Below are 10,271 nucleotides of genomic sequence, written 5' to 3' on the forward strand. Positions count from 1 at the left end.
TGAAAAATAATCACTTGGCACTCAACGCTTCTAAAACCAAATTAATGGTATTTACTCCCTCTAGAGTCACCCCTTTCAACAAAAACGCATTTTGTATCACTAGTCATAACACAACTCTGGAATTGGTATCAGAGACCAAGCTACTTGGCGTGCTAATTGACAATCAGCTTAAATTTAATTCCCACATACAACTAAATATAAAAAAAAACATCAAAAACTAGGTATGCTATATCGACAAAACCATTATCTTACACCCACCACTAAACTCACCCTCTCTACATCCTCTCTGATACCCTCCTTTCTCTATGGAGCTCCACTCCTAACTAATCTACAATCCTCTCTGAAAACTCAACTCTCATGTTGTTGCAACAAAATCGCCAAGTTCACTACTAGCCATAAGTCCTCCACTCACCATTGTTCCTCTCTCCATAAACTAAACCGGCTAGAACTACCTAATCACCTTATCTATACCCAACTCACTTTAGCACACAAGCTCATTCTCACCCCCTCACTCTGTCCCTCCCTTTCCTCTGCCTTTAAAATGCATCTACCTGACAGAGTACTACGGTCCAATAACCAAAATATTCTAGAAATATACAAACCAGCTCGCCCCCCAGGCAAACACCTTCTATCCTTTAGTCTAGCATGATTCTGGAACTCCCTACCTACATTCGTGCTACCCCTATTTACTCTATCTTCAAAAAAACTCCACGCATACCTAGTATCCTAGTGGGAATGCTCCAGCTGCCACCCTACATAACTCACACTGCAAATTTTCTTTTTCCCCTCTTTTTCATTAACATTGCTCCTTCTAACTTCTCTTCAAACTCATAAACTGTTTGTTAATTACTTGCAAACTGGATATTATTCTAGTGTACACCTCTTACTTCAAACTTCCTATATATTAATGTTCCTGTATATATCTTGTAATCATTCCTTAAAATTTCTGCACTACCTGTTCATTTATCTAAAACCTACACTGTTTGCAATGTTTGTTCTTGTCTAATCTAATTGTATAATTTTCAATCTATATCATACTGTTATATTAATTGTCTTTGGTCTGCGCTATAACACATGTAAACTTATTATCTACATCATTTTGTAACCTTGATTGTTTATGGAGATTTTCTCCCCAGGACTCCATTGAAACCGGGTTCGCTTTGGCCCAATGGACTATCCTGGTAAATATCCTGGTAAACCAACTGCAAATAAATAAATAAATAATCTTGCTTTTTGGTTTGGACAGAAGGAGCTTACTATGTGCAGTAACAGAATGCCATCTAGTGGCCAGAAAGGGAAGCAACACCACTAATTGGATTACTTAGATTCAATTATAGAAGCATGAAAATGGCTCGGAATACTGCCTGTCCGTGCGTGTGTGCAGCCAGAAAGTATTAGAGAGGAGAAAAAACAACATTTAAAAACCATAGGCAATCACCTGCACTATGTTACTTGGGATAAGATAACTTGTAGACTGCAGGAGGGAGCCGCTGTTATGCACTAGTAGTAGCTGTCCAAGATGCTGGGTTAGAGCGGACAAGGAATGGGCTGCCCTTGTTATGCGAGAGGGTGTTAGGTGGCAAGCACACACCGCATGGGACCAGGGAAATGCCCTGGTGGAGGAAAAGGTTTAAAAATCAAACGTTTGTGAACAAATCTCAGCAGCTGAATAATTATACCATGCCCTCCCCCAGCAAAAAAATACTGCAAACATTTCCTAATTTTCACCAAATGATGAGGAAAATCTGAATAAATAGTTATTTCAGCTCCACTATCATTGGACTTCCTCCTCTTAATAGCTTCGGAAAGTATTTGTCACTATTAGTAGTGGTACAGTGGTTAGCACTGTCGCCTCACAGCAAGAGGCTCTCCAGTCCGATCTTCAGCGGGGGTGTATTTTGTGCGGAGTCTGCGCATCCTCCCTGTGGTCATGGGGGTTTCCTCCGGGTGCTCCGATTTCCTCCCACATCCCCCAAAGACATGCTGCAAGTGTACTGGACATGCTAAAATTGGGCCTAGGCATGAGTGCGTGCGTGTGCGCCTTCTGTGGAAGATTGGGCGCCGGGCTTGCAACTCGACACCGTAAAAGCTCCACTGCCATTCATGAGCAGACAAGGTGATCCATTGTGGCGACCCCTAACTGGGTAAAGCCGAGAGAGAGAAGAAGTCCTAAGAATTTCACTAGTATAGAACATGAAAAGGAGCAGTTCTGTGGAATCTATCAAAAGCTATGGTTTGTTTAGCTATATCCACTGGTAGTTACAATGCATCATTAAAATACTGTTTTACAAACCATATATTTTTCCTACAATTCAGGAACACCAAGAAAAAGTACATTTTCCACCTGGGCCCCCATTCTCGCCATGTAAATGAACACCAACCATTTTTTTTATAAACTATATGCGCCTAAAGTTTTGAACACTGGGATTCCACTAAGGGACTTTTACCTTCTGCTGTTTGTAACTCACATGACTGCATCATCAGTTTGAATTTAGTTCTGCCACTCTTCTCTCAACCAAATGGTTACATTTTGAACAGACAACTCAAAACTGTCCATATTACTATATACAAGTTGAATCTTGTTTGCAGCTATTTATAATAATATTGTTATGTGAAAGGTCACTGTGGTACAGCGGTTAACGTTGTTGCCTCACAGCAAGAGGTTCTCTGCTGGACTGCCTTCTGTGCAGAGTCTGCACGTCCTCCATGCGGATGAGTGAGAGTTAAAGACACGCAGGTAGGAGTGTGTGTGTGCCTTCTCTGAAGGTTGAGTGCTGGGCTGGAAAATCAACACCGTAAAAACTCCACTGCCAATCAATATGCTGTGGCGACCCCTAACCAGGAAAAGCCAAAAGACATTGCTATTGTTGTTCCTTATGTACATCATAAACCTTGACTCTGTGAATGTCAACTTTCATATCAAGGAAGATCAGTTACTACAGTTCAGTTTTCATATTTTGAGCACTTCTCTAATGAGACCACCAGCAGCTGGTGACTTCAAAAGCAAGGGTGGGAACTGCATGAAGCAAATGAATAAGTGGGACTAGATGTAATGGGACAGAGCTATGTTATGGCAGATAAATATTTAACTCCTCAGACAGCTGGGGTCTGTTATCCACAGAATGCTGCAGACCCACTCAGTATAGCCCCTTTATTAACTGCACTCACCTCAGACCAACTGTGATCAAATAAAAGGTAACAATAATGGTCACGCCAACATATTATCGTTTTACTCAAACACACACACACACAATCACTGCCAAGTCAGAAAAAAATACTGTGCAACAAAACAAATAAAGGTCCATCCATTTCATCCGCAAACACCTCCTTGCCAATTATAGCCACTTCACTGTGCATAACTTAGATGTCCAATTCTGACCAACTGAATAAATACTGGTCACAATAATTTACTTCAGCTTGTTGCTCTCAGAAGCATACATTGCAACCCACAGCAATTACATACGCAAACATACACCCTATAACAATCAGTTTGATGGCTGTACACCTTGGATACCAAACTATGATCAAATAAACAATGGCGACAGTAACATATTTCAGCTTGTTACTGTCAGACTTCTACAGTGCAATTCACTGCAACCCCCTTCCAGCATGTGCACATGAACAGCACACTAATTACAGCCAATTTACTACGTACAGGCTCTTGTCCAATTGTAATCAAATTAATTATTTTACATTTGTTTAATGGGAAAGTCCAACTGGGCCATGGGCCCATTTTCAGTGGAGGCCCAGGGAGAAAAGCTCCACTACAAAAAAAAAAAAAAAAAAAAAAGAGAGAGATTGGAGAGAAGTAGCCCTAAGTAAAAACATGCAATTCCATTATAGAAACAACTATACATAAACAAAAATTTCAATGCAACAAATGGGTAACATGACAAAATACCCAGAGATAGTACTGAAGCTAGACAAAATACAGGTGGGTATTACTACTATACTATAAAACATATACACTAAAAATATCACCTCTGCAATTTATTAGGCAATATCATAGCAACTATTTAAGCAATTATAGTAGAGAGTGGTAGAATAACGAAATTGGATACAAATAGATATATTTAGAGTACAGTGAAAGAAGACAAAGAATGTTAGACAATGGAATTAGGAAAACAGTATAGTATGATCAGCCTGGATTGGTGCAGGAGCAAAGCCAGTTATTGGTTAGGTGTTCCCTAAAGAGGAGTTTGAATTTGGATGCGTTTGTAGTATTTAGTATGTTCAAAGCCATGAAATTCCAGGACTTTGATGATTGGTTGGAGAACAGAGAATCTCCATAACTATTGTTGGAGTTAGTTACTTTTAGTAAGAGTCTGACTCCCTGAGCGCAGGGCAATTACTGGGGTGGTGAATGATGTAATGACTGAAAATTAGTTGGTTGAAGGCAGATGATTGGGTAGCTTGATCCATTTTAGTTGGTGTAATGCAGAGCAGTGGTGTGGTCTTGTAAGGGTGGTTTGTAGCAAACCTGGCAATTTTATTATAACAGGACTCCAATTTGTTTAAATACGTTTTTCTGAGATTTGTCAATATTGGTGAGGAGTATAGAAGGGTGGAGAGTAGATGTGTCCTGGCTATGGAATGTATGGTGGTGTTGGTTATGTACGGCCTGACTTTGTAAAGTGAGCCCAGCTTAATGTGGACTGTTTTGATAGTTAGAGCCAAGTGTCGAACTTTATACAGTTGTCAATTGCGACCGCAAGAAATAGGTGATTTAGGTGTTTTGCTACTAGATAAGAGTATAAGCTTTGTTTTATTAAGAAACAAGTTATAACATAATACAACACTCATTTGTTAAATCAGGCAGACCCACTGGAGATGATCCCTTTTCGTGGGCAACCAGGTAAGAATGTCCAAGTGAGCAAATACAACTGCCACATTTAAAAAAATAACACAAACTTCACAAGCAAAATAAAATATACCAAATTTTATTCTCTCTAGCACCTCGGCAAAAATGCCCTCAAGGAGTAAAAAGGCATGGTGTTACACCCACATATATACCCACAAACGGATCCCCTACAATTTACCGAAACGCCACAACGCCAAAACACAAATCACCGACACCAAAAGACCGACAACACACAATACCGACAATACACACAACCATACATGCACTAACCTTAACCCAAACCCTAAGGTCCGACACAACCGCACACTTACCCTACCCGCACCCTAACTCACTTAACCCACCCCTAAACCCACAGTCCGTCACTATCGCACACACACCCTACCTGCACCCTAACCCTAACTCACTTAACCCACCCTTAAACATATATTCCGTCACTATCGCACACTTACCTGTCCGCTCCCTAACACTAAATCCCTCACTCTATCGCACACTTATCGAGTCCGTCGGGTTCTCACCTTGTCAGTCATCTGTGTTGCCGGTCCTTTGGTGTCGGTGATTTGTGTTTCGGCGTTGTGGCGTTTCGGTAAATTGTAGGGGATCCCCACAAACAGGTATACAAATTAATTAAATAAGTGTTAATTACTAAATCACATATTTCCAATTACACTCATTGTTCAAGCCCATACAACATCTGTTCATTGGAAATTTAATAAAAGTATTTTTTTTTTGTATAGCAGTAGTTGGCACCCCCATCTTAGTTCTGCACTCCCCTATGGGGAGTTTGTATGTTTAGATAAACTTTGTAATCAAGATGAAAAGCGGGGGGGGGGGGGTTTGAATTTTTTTTTATCTGTGGCGGTCGTATTTGCACGAGTGGATTTTTTTGCCACTTGTCTTTGCTGTTGCAACAAGCAAGCAAATGAGACCTGAGGGAATCAAACCCTGTACCACAGGAACTACAGCTCACAGCATTAATCCTCTGCTCCAACTTCCAGAACTTAGCTACACACACAATACGTTGACTGTACGCATTTGACAGCAACAAGAAGATATTTAGTACTGTGGCTACGTCACTGTCAACCCATTAGAACCCCAGTGGCTACCAACTTCACTGACTGTGCGCACCCTAGATGTCAGTGAGCAAATAAATAAATACACAAGAGATGTCAATATAGTTTTTTTTTTTTTTGCTGACACACACACCATTACAAACAGCGTGTACACAAGCACAAATGTGTACATTAATTACAATCACTATACTGACTGTGTACTCCTCAGATCTCCGACTGAGATCAAATGAATACATAAACACCCACATTAATATACTGTGGCTTGCTGCTGACTAACACATACAGTGTAATCCAGTACAACCTCCCATACAAATGTAACCAACAACTACTACCAATTAGTAGATACGGTACACCACAGATGTCAGACTGTGATCAAATAAACAGGTATTACAATTTCAGCTGGTTACTATCAGATGTATGCAGTGCAACCCACGGCAAACCCAGTTTGCTTGCATACACAGACATCTGCTAGTTAGTTACTTTTCCTGATTATTTACACCACATATGTGTCATCATGATCAAATAATGCTACAGTAACACACTTCATTCAGCTCTTTGCTATCAGACAGAGCAATCCACTGCAATCTCCCCTATGCTTGCACGCACACACACCACAGAAACTGTTCCCAACTAACACACAATTAGCAGTGTACTGTTTTTGTTCTCTTTTCTGCTGCTGAAATTCTGGGTTAAATTCCATTTCTCTCTGCGCTTTTTGTTATACGTCTTGCAATAATAATTCAAAGTACAGTACTTTCCTCAATGAAAACTAGGCCTTACCTCTTACTTCTATATGTAACTATACTTACTTTTTTTCCAGTTTGTACCAAATCATGACTTTAAACGCAGTATGCACACTATTATGCCATTTTATGCCTCCGATACAATGTTAGGCTACTTTTCTGACTAATGTTCTGCAACTGTGTGTGTGGGCTACTTTGGATCTTGTTTTTACTTTTCCTACGGCCCAGAAGTGGTTGAAATGAGTCCCTCTGAATCAGTCCATCACACAGTTAAACATACAAAACAATCAAGTTATTTATACAAGATGGCTGTTAGTAGTTATTCAAATTACCACTGTGCTTATCTGCACAGTCCACTTGTTAAAAAGATATCAAAAACTACCACAAAAAAATGAATCTGATAAACAATGTACCCAAGATAAATACATTGTTAAAAGCACATAACACGATTATTTAGGCAGAGAAACATCTGTTGCAGTTTACAAATTCACATTCTTCAGGCAGATACATATCTGCTGCAGTTTACAAATTCACATTCTCAATACCAGAAAAACCTACAGTAACAAATTAAGTTTTTCATTTTTATACCAGGTGTATGCACTACATAAATGGCACACAAAGCATTGTGCTGTATTCTGTAAGCATTTTTTAAACGTTTTGTTGCAACTTATTTGTTACAGAATTCTATCTTAATACCTGTAAGTTAAAAATATCTTAATCTGTCTCATCAAAAAGTTGAAATTATTCAACATTTACTTGCTACCTATTTCATAAATTGCTTTGTGATGAGCTCTAAACCTGGAGTACATTTTAAGGTAAAATGTTCATCTAAAAAATAAGTGGATAAATAAAAATTAAAAACAAAATGACTCATCAGAATTCAAGGAGGACATCCATCTGATCCATATGTAATCTAGGCATACACTGTACACTCCCGCAACAAATCAACAAGAAAACTCAAAAAAGTCTGATGTAATTCGTGGAGGAAGGTGTAAGAACAACTTGGTAATGTAGTGACATCCATCAAATCAGCAACTTGAGCTTTTCTGCAAACTGGGAGAAAAGTAAGGTAGTCAAACAAGTTATGTTTTTGTTGCAGGGGGGGTGACTCATGCAGGAGAAAAAAAAAAAGGGAAAGCCATTCTAACAATTCCAACTTGACACCAACTACTAAACAAAGCATGCTACATTTTAAAATAGACTACAGAATACTTATTTTAGGGGCACCCAAAGTAATTTTCCAATCCCTAAAGGAGGCTCAAAAACACTTTAGGTGCATGGAGGGCAACAGCTCAGCATGACAAAACAAAAAACTACTGGTCTGAAGAATAAGACTTTTATACATATGAACCTATTAAGTAGGGCAGATCCTGGTTTCCAATATTGAAAATATTCAACTTCTGTGCTATACACAAGAAGACAACAAGCTGAATTGTATAGGTCATTCTCCATTACATAAAAATAAACGCTGACAAAAAGTTTAAAACGGAAAATAAATGGAAATACGAAGGCAGCATCATGAAAAAAAGAACACTAAGTATAGATAAATGGTGCAAGTATAAAGAATATAAAATCAGAAATTAAGACATTGGTTAGTGAGCAAAATCAAAAGGAGTGCCATTATTGGTAACTAATACTGTTTGCATTCATTTTTAGATACAGATTTCAAGGAAAGTGATGCATGTAAACAAAAAGAGATGGGTGTGGAAACTAGTGACTATGAGAGAGTGTGAAGATCTAGTTCTTCCAGACAGGATAATGAATGAAAGGAATACTTTTTTTTCTGAACAGGCTGAGGGTGCAGAGATTATTGCAAAACACAGGAATCTATGGGGCAATGGGTTGAACAGAATCTAGCTACAATTAACATCAAAATATCCAAAGTGCAGTAAAATGAGTTAACTCAACTGGACATATCAGTTGTGCTGTGAAGCCTGTTCCTGTGATTTATCAGGGCAGGACATTGAACCATACCTTGTACCAAACTTTGATAGACACACCCTATATGATTCTATTACATAATAAATAAGGGCAGGTCTGTATATATGCAGAAGACATATGACCAATGGGATGCCCCAAATGAGCACCTCAATCACCATTTAAAATTCATTACTTTGCAATGCAAAAAAAAAAAAAAAATCAATGTTACTGACACTGTTATAACCCAGAATCCAACATGAAGAAATGTAGAGATTTTAGACAAATCGTGGAATAATCAATGAATGGAAAGGCAAGTGAAACTGATACAAAACAAATAATGTTACTCAGTTAACAAATTATTACTGTTATGGTATGAAATATGGCGATGACAACTAAAAAACTGAAAAGCTGACAGTTAAGCTAATGAAGCAGTCCACTTCATACAATGAGCAACAACGGTACAGTAAATTGCATAATCAGAAAATTTTCAACACATTTGGAATCAGTATTCATAAACGTAATACGCAAATAAATGGAAACTAAGAGGAAAATTGCAAGTCTTAACCATACAAAACACCAAATTTAACACAGTACGTTACAAAGAAAGTCTAAATGCAGAACTCACAAGGTATTCCCTTCCCCAACAAACTCTAGCACAAAGTTCTGGCAATGTCATCACAATAAAGAAACACGATCTCAAAAATTGAGGCGATCATTTCTTCAAGAAAAAAATGTGTTATAATATGCAAAATTAACAAAAGAATACAATCACATCTGGGGTACACCTCGATATCAAACAGATACAAAACACTGCAGTGCCATCCCAAAAACATCAGTGATATACTCATTGCCAACCATTAGTCACAATCTAACAAGAGATTACTTAACTTTAAAATACACATGATCCTGCACTTCATAAGCTACACTGTCACCCGAACTAGCGGCTGGACGTAAACTTTAGGACCTCTACCCACTGTGAGTTACTACCTGGCACTCAGCCAACAGGTTCCCAGGGCAAAATATCAACGTACACCAAATCCTCCCCCCCTCCGTTTTCTCCTCCTTAACAAGAAAGGCAAGTGAAAAAGGGCATCATATTCATAACTACGGTATCTCTCTTATTCCTCTGAGTCCCACCTTGAGTTTACACCATGACCCCCCCAGCTTCCTTTACTTCCATACCATCCTCCCCCCCCCCATAAACGTACGTAAACAAGGCCGTAGTTCTGAATCGAACTTTTACACTCACGTTGTTCAGTACTCACAAAACAATAATCGACTGCCAATAAAGTGAACACAACTCCTACCCAAGTTTATATCTCTCGAAGCAACGTGACTGCTAAGCTTTACTACGTTCCGTATCCCTCTTTCTTAAACCAGAAGCAAAGCTTTCTTTCCCTCAACTACACACGGGAAGCGATCTCAATTCGAGTGACGTCACTTCCGAAATAAACTACCAACGCCAAATACATTCCCATGTAATCGTATGAATGACGTATGTAGGGACTCCGGTACTTGTAAATTATATGCGCTATATATTTTTTTGTCTTTTTAAGATTTGTGTAATTGGTCTTTTAGCATCAAGAATTCCCATATATAGAATATTAACAGCATAGGCATGGTTTAATAACCCGTAACTTTTCTATCAACAACTGTACGATATATGGCGAGTTGTGC

At 38.8% G+C, this 10,271-nt stretch overlaps 1 protein-coding gene across 3 annotated transcripts in view; it reads right to left on the minus strand.

Annotated features, from left to right (window-relative positions):
* The window catches only part of ARIH2 (ariadne RBR E3 ubiquitin protein ligase 2), a 1,499,383-nt gene extending 1,489,344 nt beyond the window's left edge, over positions 1-10,039 (minus strand). For 2 of the 3 annotated variants that reach the window (XM_044078755.1, XM_044078752.1), the window contains exon 1: positions 9,902-10,039. The gene's annotated coding sequence lies outside the window, so the exon portion shown is untranslated. Of the gene's footprint in view, positions 1-9,843; positions 9,863-9,901 lie in introns of those variants that run through there. The other variant, XM_044078753.1, reaches the window with a different exon arrangement.
* Positions 10,040-10,271: the final 232 nt, after the last annotated feature.

Source organism: Protopterus annectens, chromosome 7.part1, assembly GCF_019279795.1.
Source record: "Protopterus annectens isolate FY-2018-M chromosome 7.part1, PAN1.0, whole genome shotgun sequence".
NCBI classification, from domain to species: Eukaryota; Metazoa; Chordata; order Ceratodontiformes; family Protopteridae; genus Protopterus; species Protopterus annectens.